The 17,097-nt window shown below is 41.0% G+C and overlaps 1 protein-coding gene across 4 annotated transcripts in view; it reads right to left on the bottom strand.

The window, feature by feature from the left end:
* Ano2 (anoctamin 2) overlaps positions 1-17,097 on the bottom strand; it is a 341,360-nt gene that overhangs the window by 131,161 nt on the left and 193,102 nt on the right. The window lies entirely within an intron of this gene.

Below are 17,097 nucleotides of genomic sequence, written 5' to 3'. Positions count from 1 at the left end.
TACACAGATATTTTGTAAGATTAGAATTAACATGTCTAAAGTGGAATTCCTGCTCTTCCCCCAAACTGTTGTCTTTTCTGTGTTGTAAGTAAATAAAATGACCGTCTACCAGCTGTTCAAAACAGACGCCCACATGAGGTTCTTTTCCCTACCCTTAGTCGAATACAGTGGGCTGTACATGACTGTCATGCTACTTCTTTGTCTTAGAAGAAACTGTCGTGGGCTGCTGAAGAACTCCCCATGATGCCCCTAAATATCCCCTTGTACCTTTCCCAGAGCATTTCCAAATAGAAACAAGACATGAAGTATCCTTCCTTTTCAAATCCTTCTGTAACTTCACAGTGGTCTTAAGAAAGAGATCAAGAAAAGGCCGGCTACAAGCTCTGTGTGATGTGACTCTCCTTGACCTTTGACCTTTGAATTCATCTGGAGCCATTATCTCAGTTCTGTGCCCAACATGGTGGGAAACCTTTCACTTTCTTGATATAAGCATGTTCCTCATTCAAAATGACACAGCAGAGCGACTCAGAGTGCCAATAGTTAGATGGCCTAGAGGTCAAGCTAGCCTTGAGCATCAGTGTCCTGTGACCTGTTAAGTAGACACATATTAACTAACCTCAACACTATACAAAGGAGACTACATAGACACATGCTGTTTAAGTCCGGCGCTGTAAAGACTGAGCTTCCAACAGGGCCCAACACTTACCAAGGTGCAGGTCCACAGCTCTCAGGTCTTCTCTTTCTCCTCTTCTACAATTTCCACTAAACTCTCAAGTTTTGTTTGAGCATCCATTCATTAGCAAAGCCTTTGGGCTTATGTCTTCTGTTGTCAAATGGATCATAAAATGATGGTAAAATAACTCCTTGTTTAACCTGTTCTTTTCTCTATCAACTATAAACCTCACAAAGGCAGGAAAACAACTGTCTTATTAATTAATTCTGCATCCACAATTTCCCAAATGAATTTTGACACATTTTAATTATGCAACAAAGTATCACTTGAAAACATTTTCCAATCTTTACCGTAGTTTTTCTACTTGGAACATGACCAATCGAGTCAACCAAATTAATTGCTCAACCCTCAAACATTGCTGACATTTTCCCAGTATCCATTTTCCCTGTGATGGTATTGACAATCCTGGTATCAGAAGGGTCTATGGCTTTCCAGAATGATAGCTGCACTTTCCAACCTTCTGGTCTGGGTCCACCCTGTTCCTGTTCCTAAGTTCTGGCTTCTGAGATATGAGTAAAATTAGATATAGAAATTTCAGATAATACTTCTGTAAGGAAGGAAGCTGGTCTTTTCTTCATCGCCCTTCTTAGAGGATTTTCTCCTAAATACTTTTAATTTCATCTACATTGAGATACTTAAACTTCACTACTACAGCCAAATGGGAATAAATCTTTGGCAAGACTGAGGTCCCATTTGTTTTAGGATTTGACAACCAATCAGAGACCTTTAATATAAGCCATCAGCATGTGTGAGGCTCCCAAGTATCTTTCTTCATTGGGCAGACACTAATTTTTTTTTGTTTACTATAATGTTTCATTATGATCCATTCATAAATTGACCAATCCCTTTGAAAATCTGTATCTTCTGCCAGTATCACTTTGAGGGCAAATAATTGAGCCCATTATTATCATCATGCTCCTCCTTCTGTGTGCTCTCCTCCGTAGTCAGATATCTGACTGTGAGGTATGCCCAAGCCTCTTGTGGATAGGGGAGGGTGCCTCTGCCAGTAACCAGAACTTGTGATCTGGCCTGAATCCCCTATGACAATAGGCAGCATCCTGGACTTGAAACTTTGGGAATGAAACTGCTGAAGAACATGACAGGGATGAGATGAGAGTCAAGGAAGTAGTAGGAAATCAAAGCATTATAAATGAGAATGAGAATGGAGCCAGCAGGCCAAGAGCTGAGTATCTTCATGTTGAGTAAGCTGAGCTGGGTAGCTAGAGTTCAAGATCCTTGAGAAAGGTGAAATAAGGGGCAGGAGACTATGGGTGAAGAAGGCCTTTCAGAAAGGAGGAGAATAGGCAGGAAATCAGTGAGAGGAGATCTTTGTGCAAATGGACAGATGTCTACAAACCAAAGAATACAGAGACCTTGCTTCAACAACACAAGGCCAATTCACAACAGGTAATTGCCAAAGAGAAATAGAACATGTCCTAGGTTCTGGCTTCTGAGCTATCATACATCAAGATATTATTTGCAGATGATTGATAACATAATAAGCAAACGTAAATATTCTACCAGAGAACTCCTACAGCTGATAAACAACTTTAGATAAGTGCCTGGATATAAAATTAACTCAAACAAATCAGTAGCCTTCCTTTATGCAAATGATAAATAGGCTGAGAAAGAAAACAGGGAATGACACTTTTTATAATAGTCACAAATAATAAAAAATATTTTGAGGTAACTCTAACCAAATAAGTGAAAGATATATGTGACAAGAACCTCAAGTCTCTCAAGAAAGAAATCAAAGAAGACCTCAGAAAATGTAAAGACCTTCCATGCTCATGGATTGGGAGGATTAACAAAGTAAAAATGGCCACCCTACCAAAAGGAATCCACAGATTCAATACAATCCTCAACAAAATTCCAACACAATTCTTCAAAGACATGGAAAGAGCAATTCTCAATTTCATATGGAAAATCAAAAAGCCCAGAAGAGGGAAAACAGTTCTTAACAATAAAAGAACTTTTGAGGAAATCACCAGCCATAATCTCAAGCTGTACTACAGAGCAATGGTGATAAAAACTGCATGGTATTAGTACAGAGACAGACAGGTTGATAAATGGAATAGAATTGAAGACCCAGAAATAAATCCACGCACCTATGGATACTTGATCTTTGACAGAGAAGCCAAAAATGTACAATGGAAAAAAGAAAGCATCTTCAATAAATGGTGCTGGTTTAAATGGCAGTTAGTATGTAGAAAAATGAAAATAGACCCATATTTGCCACTTTACACAAAGCTCAAGTCCTAGTGGATCAAGGACCTCAACATAAAACTAGATATATGGAATCTAATAGAGGAGAAAGCAGGAAAGAACCTCAAACTCATCGGCACTGGGAGGGGGAATTTCTTAAACAGAACTCCAGTGACTCAGGCTCTAAGATCAAGATTAAGAATTAATAAATGGGACCTAATGAAACGGAAAAGCTTCTGTAAGGCAAAGGACATAGGACAATAGGACAAATCACCAACCTACAGATTGGGGAAATAAACTTTACTAACCCTATATTCAATAGAGGGCTAATATTTAAAATATATAAAGATCTCAAGAAGCTAACCTCCAAAGAAACCAAACAACACAATCAAAAAATGGGTCACAGAACTAACCAGAGAATTCACAGTAGAGGAATCTCAAATGGTCAAGAAGCACTTAAAGAAATGTTCAAATTCTTTAGTCATCAGGGAAATGCAAATCAAAAAGACCCTGAGATTCCACCCCACACCAATCAGAATGGCTAAGATCAAAAATTCAGATGACAGCACATGTTGTTGAGAATGTGGAGAAAGAGGAACACTCCTCAATTGCTGGTGGGACTGCAAACTGGTTCAACCACTCTGGAAATCAATATGGAGGTTCCTCAGAAATTAAAAATAAATCTACACGAAGACCCAGCTATACCACTCTTGGTAATATACCCAAAAGATGCCCTACCATACCACAGGGACTCATGCTCTACTATGTCTATTACAGCCTTATCTGTGATAGCCACAAGCTGGAAACAACCTAGTTGCCCCATAACAGAAGAATAGATAGAGAAAGCGTGGTTCCTTTATTCAATGGAATACTATTCAGCTATTAAGAATGAGGACACCATGAGTTTTGAGGGAAATGGATGGAACTAGAAAATACCATCTTAAGTGAGATAACTCAGAACCAAAAGGACATCAATGGTATGTACTCACTAATAAGTGAATATTAATCAAAAAGTAAAGAATACCCGGGATACAATCCATAGAACTCAATAAAGTTAACAAGCCGAAGGGGAAGGCCCCAAGTGAGGATGTTTCAACCCCACTTGGGAGGGAGAAGAAAGTGATAATAGAGGGCAGAGGGAGGGATCTGGGTAGGAGAGTGGAGGGGGAGGCAAAAGCGTGAGCATGATCAGGTTTTAGGGGAAAACAGGAGTGAAGGCCTGAAGGCCAGCAGAATGAAAGAAAATAGTCAACCTCAGGAGGTGGGAGCTGGGGGAGCCCTCCAAAATCTACCAGAAACCTGGGAGGTGAGAGACTCTCAGGACTCAGAGAGGGTCCTTGGATGAAATGCCCAGGAGTGGGGAGATGGAACTTGAAGAGTCTACCTCCAGTAGAAAAACAGGACAGCAAGTGAAGGCATGGATTTCTGTTGCTTTTAATTAATTTATTTGTTTTACATATTTTTAACCCAAGGACACAGACATTGGGTGAACTTTAGTGTTCTGAGTTCTGTTTGAGTCTTAGAGTTTTTTTTAATAATTTCCTTCAAAAATCAGGAGGTTAGGCAGCTTTCCTGTTGGAGAGACTTACTAGGTGGCTAAAGAGAATGTCTCATTAAAGGGGGTGGGGACGCTTAAATAGCTTTTCTAGGAGATGAAGCAGGAAATAGTTTACTTCCTTTCCTTACACTTTATTTCCTTTTCAAGGCATTTCCATGTTTAGTGTGTATTGTTTCAAGCCATCAGCATTGTGACAACACTCAAACAAATTGTAAGAGGTGCTGGCACAGAGAAGCTTATAGAGACAGAGATGACACAGGCTCTGGGGAACTGGGAATTCATAACATATCCATTGGACTACTATTTTCCAGTACCCCATCAAGTGACTCAAACTGGAAGCTTGGCCACTTTATAGATGTCCAATCAACACTTTCTCTGCTAGAATATCCCAAACTATAAAAAACTCAGCCTGGACCTTCATGCCTTTCTCCACCAAAGATGAGGCGGAATGGGTGTTCCCAGCTCCACCCTTCCCCTCTAGGCTCAGCTGGCCCACAGATAACGAATCTCATTTTCATTGATCCACTTTTGGCCCTTCCTCTATCTGACAGCTCTCCATCTCTTCCAGAGAGAGAAGAGGAAGAGAGATGTTAAAATTAGAAAAGAAAAAAAATTGGATGCCCTATCAGGCTCTGGCCACAGAGCCCACCCTGTGTCATCTCCTCTGTCTATATAAGCTTCTCTGTGCCAGCACCTCTTGCCAATTTGTTTGAGTGTTGTCATAATGCAGATGGCTTAAAAGCAATCCACATTAAACATGAAAATGCCTCCCAGCTTCTCCAAGACCTGCCTCATTCTCCTACTACTGCCAGTTGGTTAAACCTCTGGTCCATCCTTTCATTGTCCTACAAAATGATTACCTGCCACTCTGTCACATCACTCCAGATGACTTTCACCTAATGAAGACTCAAACAACAGAGTTATTTTAGCCAAATTTGCATTGGTCCCTAGTTTCTGCTTATGCGTCTAAGTCTAAGTTGAAGCAAAATGGAAAGGGGGTCTTGGATGCACCCTTCCCCTCCCTGAGCTCCAAACACTCAACAAGAATGAGTGAGAATGACTTGGCTGCATGGCCTTTAATGGGAGAAAAGAACATGGAGACTATGTACCAAAACCAAAACATAGCAAGCTCTGGGTCTGACAAGCATGCCAATATTGCCAGCTTGACTTCCTGCCTGGGTCTCTAGAGAGGCAGATGCAGCCAGAACACCCATTGCAGAGAGGCTAAAAAACATTTAGAGTTGGGCTTTAATGGCGGTACTGGTTGAAACCCAAGAACAGCAATAATTACCATCATGGCTTCTGCCCCTCTTTCTTCTTTCTCATTTTTGCCTTTTTTTTTTCTAATGAGGTCTTCTTATTTTTAACTCCAGTTAAGAATTTGCAGTTTTAGAATTTCAAAGGTATCCAATTAAGAATCATAGTTTCAAGTTAGTGAGAACTACTATCCTAAACACTACATATGGCTTTGAGAGAAGAAAAAAATTCCAAGTACACAAAGCCAATCCAATAAGTTTTAGGTTAATGCTGCATTTTCAGGACTCATAAAAATGGCATACCCTAAGGACCAAGAGAATAAAGAATGATTGTGGATAAAGTATCTACTATCAAGCAAAGATGGCCCCAAAGCAAAGAATGTGGCAGCAAAGAATTTATCAAATGCTCTTCTGGGGATTAATAATTCTCCCCTTAGGTTGACACCATGTATGTACAGGTTTTAATAAGGCTCACAAACAATTGGCAACCCCAAAACAGAAAAGCATCCCCTTTCTGGGAAGTCTTACTGATTGACCCTACTTGGCCTCTAAATTGTTTCCAGAAGTTGAAGTTATCAAAAGCATTTCATACTTTTTTGGATGACCATTCAAACAACCGGGACACATTTCCTTGAAGCTAAAACCACAGTTTACAATTTGTCCAATAGAGTCCCTTGCCAAAACCTGGCCCCCATCCAAACGATGAAATAGCATCAATAGAGAAGCACTCATGATCCATTCATTGCCCCAGAATCATTTTTCCACATTAGTGGTAGGTTCAGAAGATGTAGAAAGTCTTAAGATTTGATACAAGTGGCCCACCCATTCCCAGGGTGAGATAAAAGTTCCCAGTGCCTATGAGAATGACTTATCTTTGACCAGAACATATGCTCCAGCCACCACACAAACAAGGACAACAGGCACATCCTGCCTGAGGGGCACCTGAGTCCACAGGGCAATTCTAGGACATGAATGACATGACCACACACCTTTCACACTGTTCATAATTGAACAGTAAAAAAAGGAATTACATCAAAGCTGCCTCTAGGTACCAGTCATATGCCTATGTCATTCCTTCACTCCAATCACAGAAACACATGTAATCAAAAAACGTAACTGGAAAAGATCTGGACATTTCAGCAATCTAGCATATCAATAAAGCCCTCCTGAAATAGTCCAGATTTCAAAAAAATGCTACTGTGCTCATTAAGTGTTATGTCATTGGATAAATGCCAAGATTAAATATCCATATAATGGAATATTACAGAATTATTAAAATTATGAGGCTCATAAGTGGTATTTTGCAAGATTGTCTTGGGTTCTAAAACAAAATAAGTAGCATTATCAAAAATTAAATATGTAATATGATTTCTTTCAACAATGTGTCAACATGAACTAGGCCAGAGTTTATAGTAGTTTTTTCTACAGCATAAAATAATGGAATACTATTTTATGCTTTACACTTCCTCTTTCAGATTTTTCTACAATTAACACATATTATTTTTATACTTTAAAAACAATCACTTATTGAATCCCGTAGAATTAAACATGATTGTGGTCAAGGGGACTACTTCCCTAGTTACTGTGGTCATTGCTGATCCCTATTCTCATCCTCGAGCACTGGAGATGGAAGGGTCCAGAGTGGCTTCAATCCATCCAGGCTGAAGTTCAGGCTCCCTGGTTGTAAGCACACTCTATGATGACTCACTGTCAACCTCTGGGCTGGTGACTTCCCTTAGGATGATCCAGCTGGCCAAAAGCAGAAAGTGGTCTTGGGGAGTTTGATTCATTCATGTTTATACACAAGCTCACCAAGGTTCTTGGATGGGATTCATTTCATGCTAAGCAGTAAAAGGACTCATCTGAGTACATTTCCAGGGCAGAGTTCCTGATGCAGACTCTCTAAATTCAATACAGATGCCCAAATTCGGGATAAAATTTATGTAAGTTGGCTGGTGGACCATACATCATTATAATAAAAATGAATTGGATGTCAAATAATGACAACCAATTTAGCATCACCATGTCTGGATGTCCTATGGATCATGAATCTGAGAGCGACAGACCAGAAGTGGCCAAACTCCAGACCACTGATGACTAGAACTTCTTGGCCCTAGGTGAGTAGTAACATTATGTTCTATCACAGTCACGTAAATGCTCCAAAATGCCATAGAAATCAATACAATTCCACAGACTCTTTCTTTCCCACCAAAGCATCATAAAATCATGTTGCAAAAGATGACAGACATGGTAACAGTTCCAAACCCTAGATGAGGCCTTGACCTTAGACAGTAGAGCAAAAGCCCCTTTGCAAAGGCTAGCACACCGTTTACTCTGTGCTTCAGAGAGTGTCTGTCAAGGCACAATAGCAGGCATGAAGAACACAGGGGAATTTTCCAGAGTCCTCCACTTCTCAAGGGCTAGGATACTGTTCATTCCACCATCTCTGACAAGTCGCTATTCACTTGATGAAGGAAATGAAACAAACAGATTCATCCAAAGGATATGAAATTGCCTTTCAGAGGGCATTTCTTAACAATATTCGAGCAATTTCAGCTGAAAACCAAGAGAAGAGATGTAAGGAAGACCCCCAAGGGAGTTGGTTTGGGACATCATCTGCTCAGAGGGTCTCATCTAAAGTTATTATTTAAACACCAGGTGGGCTTCTCCCCTGAATCATCCTGTTCTAGTCCCTCAAATTTGAAGACTACAGAACACTTAAAATCCTCTACTAACTCTATCCAAGAAGAGATTTACTTCAGCCTCTAGAATTGACACCTATACTGAAGCCCTTTCGCCTTGAACTATAGCCTTGAAGTTCAATATAGCATAGCAGAAAGCAGTCTAGAGTTATGAAACATATCTACTTACCTGATACTGTATCTTTAAAGGATACATCGTCATGTGTTTTGGAGCAGAGCTGGAATGAATTAATTACTTGACTCTACTTCCCAAAACATAATCCAGGGAATTAAAGTCTGCCATCAAATTTCTTATTGGCTTTGTAGCAATTTCCTCTCTTGTCTGCTTCAACTAAGAAACCAACAAAGATTGGAAGAATATATGTGGAACCCAGTAAATGCATGGAAATCCCAGAAACAGAACAGAGAGAAGCCAAGGTTGGCTTTCAGATTGTTATTTTTAATACCACTGGTATTCTGGCTTATGGGAAATACAATATGTCTAAATGGCAATAACTCCAGAAAAATAAAAAACACAACTGTGCTCCAGCTACCAAAAGCATATTCTTCAAAAATAAATGGACTCTCATCTCACTGAAGCTACAAAACAAAAATCTCTAATCTTAGAAGGCTGAAAAGGGGAAAGACAGTTAAGGAACAAGATCAAATAGCAGGATCAAGCAAAGGGCAGAGGGACAGGAAGAGCCCTGAGGATACTCAAGAAGACAGTAAGGTAAAGAATATGTTCCCTAGTCTATCATTCATTGCTTCTCAATATATATTTTGTCCAAATTCCACAGAAATTCCCAGCATCCACTTTGGAGATTTGGAGCCTAACTCATCATACATATAAGAAGCAAAAGACTTGAGAGTAGAGACCCAGGTTTAAATCACGTGATGATTTATGACCAGTACCAATTCTTCAGTCTGCCACTTCTTTCCTCTAATACATAAATTCAGAAAGTGATCTCTGAAGGAATAGCTCCCAGATTCCCTTTCTAACTGACTTCTAGTTAGATTCAGTCAATAGGAGGTAATGGTGAAATGTTGGTAGGTAGGTGGTAAGGATACACCAAACTGTCGTCAGTCTCTCTAACTGCTTCCCACTATAATAAAGCTCTTCCACACTCCCAGGATCTGCTCTATACATTACCTTTCCTTGTGCTTCTATCCTCCAATGGTTATTTCTGCCATGGTTCTAGGTAACCCAGGTCTGCTCCAATGATATCATCTTCTTTCTTAGCTCCCCCAATTTTTGCTCTAACTTTTCTCAGATGGCTTTGCCATCTTTCCTAGTTAGCTTTAGTCTGTCAACTTGACACAGCCTAGAGTCATCTGAAGAAGTCTCAGTTGAGAGACTGCCGAGATCGGATTGGCATGTGGCCATGTTTATGAGGAACTGGCTTAAATGAAAATTGATAGTGGATGGTCCAGCCCACTGTGGGTGGCACCGTCCTTAGGCAGGTGGGCCTGACTGTATAAGAAATCAAGCTAAACATGAATCTGTGAGTAAGCAAGTAAGCAGCATCCCTCCATAGTTTGTGCATCAGTTCCTACTTGAGTTTCTGTTTGACTTTCCTTACCTTCTTTCATTGATTATAACCTAGAAGTATAAGCCAAATAAACCCTTTCCTGTTGTAAGTGGTTTTGGTTAGAATTATCATAGCAACTGAAAAGTAAACTAGAACAGAAGTTGTAATGTAGGGCATTGCTGTAATGGACTCAATCATGTTTTGTTGAAAGATTCTGTAAGTGTTTGGAACTTTGGGCTGGAAAACACTTTGAGGGCTGTGATTAATGAGCTATTCTTGTGGAAGCTTGGAAGATAGGAATGCTGAGAGAAATGCAGACAATGGAGGCCTGGCTTGTGAAGTATCAAAGGGAAGCAAAGACTCTATTCAGCCCATTCATGTGCTATTTTGGACGGAAAATCTATGTTTTCTGGTCAGCTGGGGCTGAATAATCAGCTGTGATTAACAAGAGACCAGCACCATTAAAGTGAACCCTTCTTGGCTTTACTAGAACAATGGGTGCTGATCAACTGAGACAGGAGAATCATCTCTGATTAACAAGATAGTAACATCATCGAGGCACTTTTTTATAGGAAGTGTGCCTCAGAGACAGCACCCAAAAGCTGTGGTCCAGAAGAACCAGGCTGCAACTCAAGTTGGAAGCCAAACTTAACAGTGCGTGAGTCTCCCGTGTGATACAAGCTTTGAAGGTAATACAGACAGAAGACTAAGGGGGTTCTGGGAGTGGCTGAGACTTGGCAGCATGTGCCACAGTCAAGTTTTTTAAGTGAGAACAGGAAAGGCCATTGGTGAAGGCACAGCCTCTGCTATAATGGAAACCCCAGAATATTGGAGGTGCCAAACTATGTATGCTAAAGGCAGTAGCAGGTATAGAGCCACCGTAAGCCTAAAACAAGCAGTGTGGGCTTCAAATGGAAAAATGGGGCTGCCCAAGTCTTTTAGATTCTAGAAGCTGATGAGTAAGTTCCAGGTGCCAGACTCCTGAGCTATGGAACATGGATTTATAGTACTGAATTTTGCATTTGCTTTGACGTGAATGGATGGATGGATGGATGGATGGATGGATGGATGGATGGATGGATGGATGGATGGGTGGGTGGATGAATGGATGGATGGGCAGACGGACAGATAGACAGACAGACATCAAGCTGAGTACTGGAGTGAAAGTAGCCAATATTTCAGTCTGATTAGAGAATCTGTTGGTCACAGACACCCTGGGTCATGGATTGAGTGGAAAGTTGAAAGACTGTTGAAGAATAGAGATTTAAAAGCTGGGGCCAGTGAGGCCTTATAGACCCTCAACATTAAAGGTTATTGCCACTGCTCTTAGTTAACTCTCCAGAACTTGACAATAAGACCCGGTTGCCGAAGATACCACACACTTGAGCCATAAAATATGGAGAAATGAAGCTGGTACTGACCTAGAAGCTTCATTCTTAATGCCTAGCTTCACAGAGCTGGAAGGTGCTACACAGACTGCCAGAGGAGACCAGCAATTACCAAGTGTGCCCAGCTGTGAACTCTGAACTACAATACAATGCTAAGGTATGTCCAGTGGTGGAATTGTGACAGGAATGTTACAGAAGTAACCAATTACTGTCTAATTGGGTTAAAACCTGCTCCAGAAGATAAAAGCCACATCTGGCACCATTATCAGGGCTAGACAGGTCATTGGCATTAGGGAGAACCCATCACTATTCTGAGGAACTATCAGCAACAGATAAGTGATGAGGGGGGGGGTGGCTCCTGGTAAGTTGACCATGTTACAGCTCCATTGGATGGCACCAAACACCAGGATATATGAACAACAAAAATTGGACTTCATGTTTTGTTTTATTTCTTAAAGAGTTTATGAATTTGAGTGGCGAGGGAAGGGGGTAGATCTAAGACGGCTTATGAGAAGGTAGAAATATGATCAATTCTGTAGCATGGAACTCTCAAAGGATTAATGAAATATTTTTAATTTTCAAGGCTCTGACCTTATCACTAAATCTTGGATCATGTCCCTTAGGACTTTGGGACAGTGATGCCATTAGCATCAGTCCAAATTCCTGGAAGGTTCCCTTCCAATTTTGAATTCAATTGCCAACAGCAACATATACATTTCTCTGTCTGAGGGTTTTTGATGCCCTGAGAGTTCTCTACCTATATGTATGCTCAAGGAACTGGAAAGCAGAATATTATCCCTCCCTTCCCCACTCTGTCTCTATTTCTCTGTCTCTGATTCTCTTTCTTTTTCTATCTCTGTTGCTCCCTTCTTCCCTCCCTCCCTTCCTCCCTTCTTCTCTCTCTCCCTTCCCCCACAATACACATTGAAAGCTTAGCACCAACATGGCAGTACAAAGATGTAAGTCCTTCAGGAAGTGATTGACTTAGGAGGACAAGCCTCTGGGTAATGAAGTATCCCACAAATAAGAGCAAAGGAGCCCGTGGTGCCCCTTTGTCCTCTGCCTTCTAGTATGTGAAGAAACAGTAACAGGGCACAATATTAGAAGCAGAAAGCAGGCCTTCAGTCACCATGTTTGCTGGAAGTTTGACCTTGGCCTTCCCAGCCTCTGTGATTGGTGAGCAACAGATTCCGGTTGCTTATCGATTACCCAGTCTGAGTTATTTCATTATCACAACAGAAACAGCCATGGGCATGGTGAGCTACTGAGCTCTAAAGGGCATGAATTGGCAGCAGAGCAAAGCTCTCCTTGCCCTCGATGGTAGCCTGGCTTAGGATGGTCCTTTTGCTGACTACCTTCCCACCATTCTCTTGTTGCCTCACCAATCTATTGTGGTTTTTATTTTCAACAAATTATGCACTTGAATCACTGACTTGGTGTCTACATCAGGAAGATGAAAAAAACAAAGTAGGGGCCTTTTGTATGTTTCCTAATTCCCAGTTCTCCAAGAAAGAGAAGGAACACAAAGCCCACAGAGTGATGGAGTTGTGGTAGAACTGAATTCCCTTATCAATAGCTAGGGCAAACCTGAGTGAGCCTTTGTGCTGGATGGAGAGAAGGTTCTTCCAACCTTCTCTACCATAGGCAGTAGTTGCCAGACACTTGGTTTTTAAGTCTCCGCCTTCCCATCCATGAATGGGCGGTCCCATTTTCCTCTGAATGCTTCTTTTGCCCATCGGGTTCAAGGAAGCAGAGTTAAAACACCTTTTGACTCCAGAGGGAACTTTTCACCCAGCACTTTTGAGCTCCTGGCGCATTGAGGAGGAGGGAACAAGAGAACTTGAAGGGTTTGTGTTTCCAGTGAATTCTGGGGGAATGAAACAATGATCTTGGCCCCAACAGCAAAAGACAAAATCTAATTTACATGCTCCAGGCCGTATATGGAAAAATCATTTAAAGTGGAACAAGAAAAGTCCAAACTGCAAGTCAATAGTGGCTAACATCAAACAGTGGAATGCGCTGGCCTCTGTTACCAGCTACACGACTCCAGCATTCCCTGTAATTGAGCATATGTGGCCTTCTGTTTTCTGAGGAGCTGTGAGCGTCAAGTCTTAAGTACCATCCGGAGGGCGCCGTGTCTCGGCTCACAGGGTATATTTATCCACAGTTTCTCTCCAACCATTGTCTCATTTCATGAACTTCTCATCTCTCCCTAACTTCTTCTCATAGCCCAGGCCTTGGAGCTGTCCTTATTTGTAACTTCTTAATTTAGACACAGCCCAGTAGAAATGTATACAATGAGCAGAGGAGAAGGTCTTATTTTAGCCAGAACTGCTAAGGCTGAGAAGGGGCTGTCAGCTGAAGAGGGCCAGAGTCTCAAATCTGATGGCCTGGGCCACCCGAGGAGACTCTGCTTGGAATGAATAATTGACATGCTCCATGCAGGGAGATGTTTATGGACACATTCTATGCTTCTCTGGCATCGTTCTCCATGAAACCTGAGCTACCTAGGAGATTGGAAGTAAAGTGATGTCCTAAGAATTCAAAAAGATGTCCATGACCAGAAACCCCCAGGGCCTTCACGTGCACACATGTGCACACAAATGCACACATTTGCACAAACACACACATGCACACACACAAATGGGGGGCATTAAAGAGAACAAGAAAAATGCTAGCACTTGAAGACCTGAGAGCCAAGTCAGTGCAAGACCCCAAGAGCAGGTGGCAAAGAAGCCAGCCATCTGGCACTTGACCACCTCACAGTTTGCTGTAGACTATTGCCACCTCCAAATAAATTCCCAGAGCTTTGAAATTCAGTGTTTATATTTGTACGCTTTTCAGCTCTTGGCTGTGTGCTTCGCTCTTAAATCTCTGTTAAACATAGAAAGTTCTTTGTGCAGCTATTCCCAGACTTTCTCACTTCCCCATGCCTATAACGTCTCAGTGACTTTTATGCATTACCTCTAGGTTAGAAGTTGGATTTACTCAGTAGTTAAGTGCAAACAACTTCATAAGTATTTATGTCCTGACGACTTAATAGTCATTGGGGGAAATATACACAAATAGAAATAAATACTATTTTATTTCATCCTTAATTATTGACTTATAGCATGTGTGCACCTGTTGGCTATTCCCTAAGTTCTCCAACCTTGGAATCAAATGGGCTACAGCCTGTGCTTCTTGCTCTATTTCAGAGCTTGTGTAAGTTCTATGCTGTGACTTCCGACCATTTGGCTTTACTAAAACATAACCCCATTGAGACACATTGTACTATGTAACGCTGGCTCAGTTGCGTGGTCTCTATCAAGGATAGCACCTTCCTCAAAGGTGTTTAAAGCCAGTATCATTTCTGTGAGTCACTGTGCACCACAGGTTGCACAGTTTAAGAACTGTGGTTTGTGGAATACTCATCCGAGACTTTCTCACATAAGCATATGTGTATGTTTACACACATGTGTGCTCTACTGCTGGTGCAAATATAAAGTCAATCATAAAAATCCATAATAAGAAGTTTAGGAATGTTACAAGTAAAAGGATAATTATGGCTACTTCTAGGTGACAAATATTAAGAGGATATGAGATCTAGGGATATTTTGCTTTATTTTAATTGTTAACTTTTTTCTAAAGAAAAAATAGTCTTACAATTTCTTTATTTTACTACAAGAAATAGTTACAAAAACCAATTTCAATTAAAATCACCAATGACACGTGGTATAGTCTGGCATGGACCAGAATTGGCAGGTCTTCTTCACTCAATCCCAACTACTTAGGACCCCTCCTCTGCCTCTGAAACTTCTTCCTACCTAACCACCATATGTGTCCGTGCCCACAGTAGCAAAGAAGGACAGCATCACCCACTCCAAACACCTACAGTCACCACCCCCTTGTGAGAACTAGCCCTGTCCAATTTAACCATCACATGCAACTTTACCCAGAAGCATACACTGCAATGAATGTGTGCATGCACATAGGTACTTATGCATGCATGCATGTGCACACGTGCATGGGTGCGCGTGCGCGGCACGCGCGCGCGCACACACACACACACACACACACACACACACACATACACACACCTACGTATAACCTCTCCTTTGACCTGGGTGCCCTCTCCAACCATTCTAGTACCAAAAGCCCTGCCTGGCAGACCCTAACCTCCACTCTCCTCAGTCAGCTCAAGTCTCCCTCAGTCTTCTCAGTCCACTCTCTACCTCCAGCTTCCATGCAGACAGTCTAGAAACATATATTAAAAGATACAAGATCCCCAGATCTTATAGATCAAAACAACAAGCAAAGCCCCAGTAAACATGAAAAATCAAGCCAATATGTCTCCCCACAAAAATAAACCATCAGTCCTATAGTAATGCTCTCAAGGCAGGACAATTTAGACAAAATTCAAGACACGGAATTCAAACAATTACAGATGTGTTCGAAGAATGCAAAGAACCTTAAGAGGACACCCAACCAACACCTGAATGAACCAAGAGTATACAGAAATAAGCTAACACCCCAAGCCACAAGCAACCAAAACTATACAAAAAATAAAAATTAATAGAAAGATAGAAATATTGAAGAAACCATAAAGTGAAATGGAGGCAGAAATTAAGTTTTTAACTAGTCAAATAAAAAGTTCAATGGACAACGTCATCCATAAAAAGGACTGCAGGTTAGACGGAATATCCAGGCTTGAGTATCAGATCAAGGAACTGGATCACTCACACAAAGACAATGATGCATTTTAGAAAAGAATGCATGGACAGGTTGAAGAGCTTTGGGACACCGTGAGAAAATCAAAGGTACAAATTATGGGCATAGAAACAAAAAGGATTCCTGGTCAAAGAAACAGGAAATGCTTTCAATAAAATCATAAAAACAACTCACTAACTCTTGAGATGCAGGCGCGCACACAAACACACACACACACACACACACACACACACACGCATGCACACACGCATCAGCATGACCCCAAGAGAAGTTCCCCATGACATACTACAGTTAAAACACTAGAATCAAGAAAGGACAGTAAAAGCTGCCAGAGAGAAGAGCCGGGTCTCAGGTAAAGGTAGACCTATAGAATAACAGCCGAGTGTGTAACAGAAGATTTTAATGCCAGAGGGCCTGTAAAGATGAATTCCAACCTCATAGATCTCACAAAATTAGAGACAAATAGGAGGCTCAACTATAGATGCTAATAGAATTAGAAAACACTTAAGTCTGTACCTCCAACACCTAAATTCCATTAACCTAACTGAAATTAAACCAGGATGCAATGAGCAAATCAAATATACGGTTAGCCAATAATGAGATTAAAGCAGGACTAAAATGCCTCCTGACCAAAAGAAGCTCAGGACAAAATGGGTGCATTTCGAGATTCTACAAGTCCTTTAAAGAATAACTAACACCAAAATTGTTGCACAAAACAGAAAAGAAGAAAATCCACAGTTGGGCTGGAGAGATGGCTCACAGACAGCTCAGTGGATAAGAACACGGGCAAACAATTCTAGATCACATAAAAAAAAAATCACTTACCATGATCAAGTTAAGCCTCATTTCAAGAGCACAGAGATAATTTTTTATATACAAAAATCAATAAACATAATTCATTATAGAAATAAATGAACTCTAAGATAGAAAGCATGTGATCATCTCAACAGATACAGAAAAGGCCTTTGACAAAATGCAACATCTCTTCATGATAAAAGTCATGGAGAGGGGTAGGAATGGGAGGAGCATACTTC

The sequence above is a fragment of the Rattus norvegicus genome, chromosome 4 (assembly GCF_036323735.1).
Source record: "Rattus norvegicus strain BN/NHsdMcwi chromosome 4, GRCr8, whole genome shotgun sequence".
NCBI lineage: Eukaryota > Metazoa > Chordata > Mammalia > Rodentia > Muridae > Rattus > Rattus norvegicus.
Note: the sequence above shows the minus strand (reverse complement) of the source record. Positions and strands in the feature narration are given on the sequence as shown.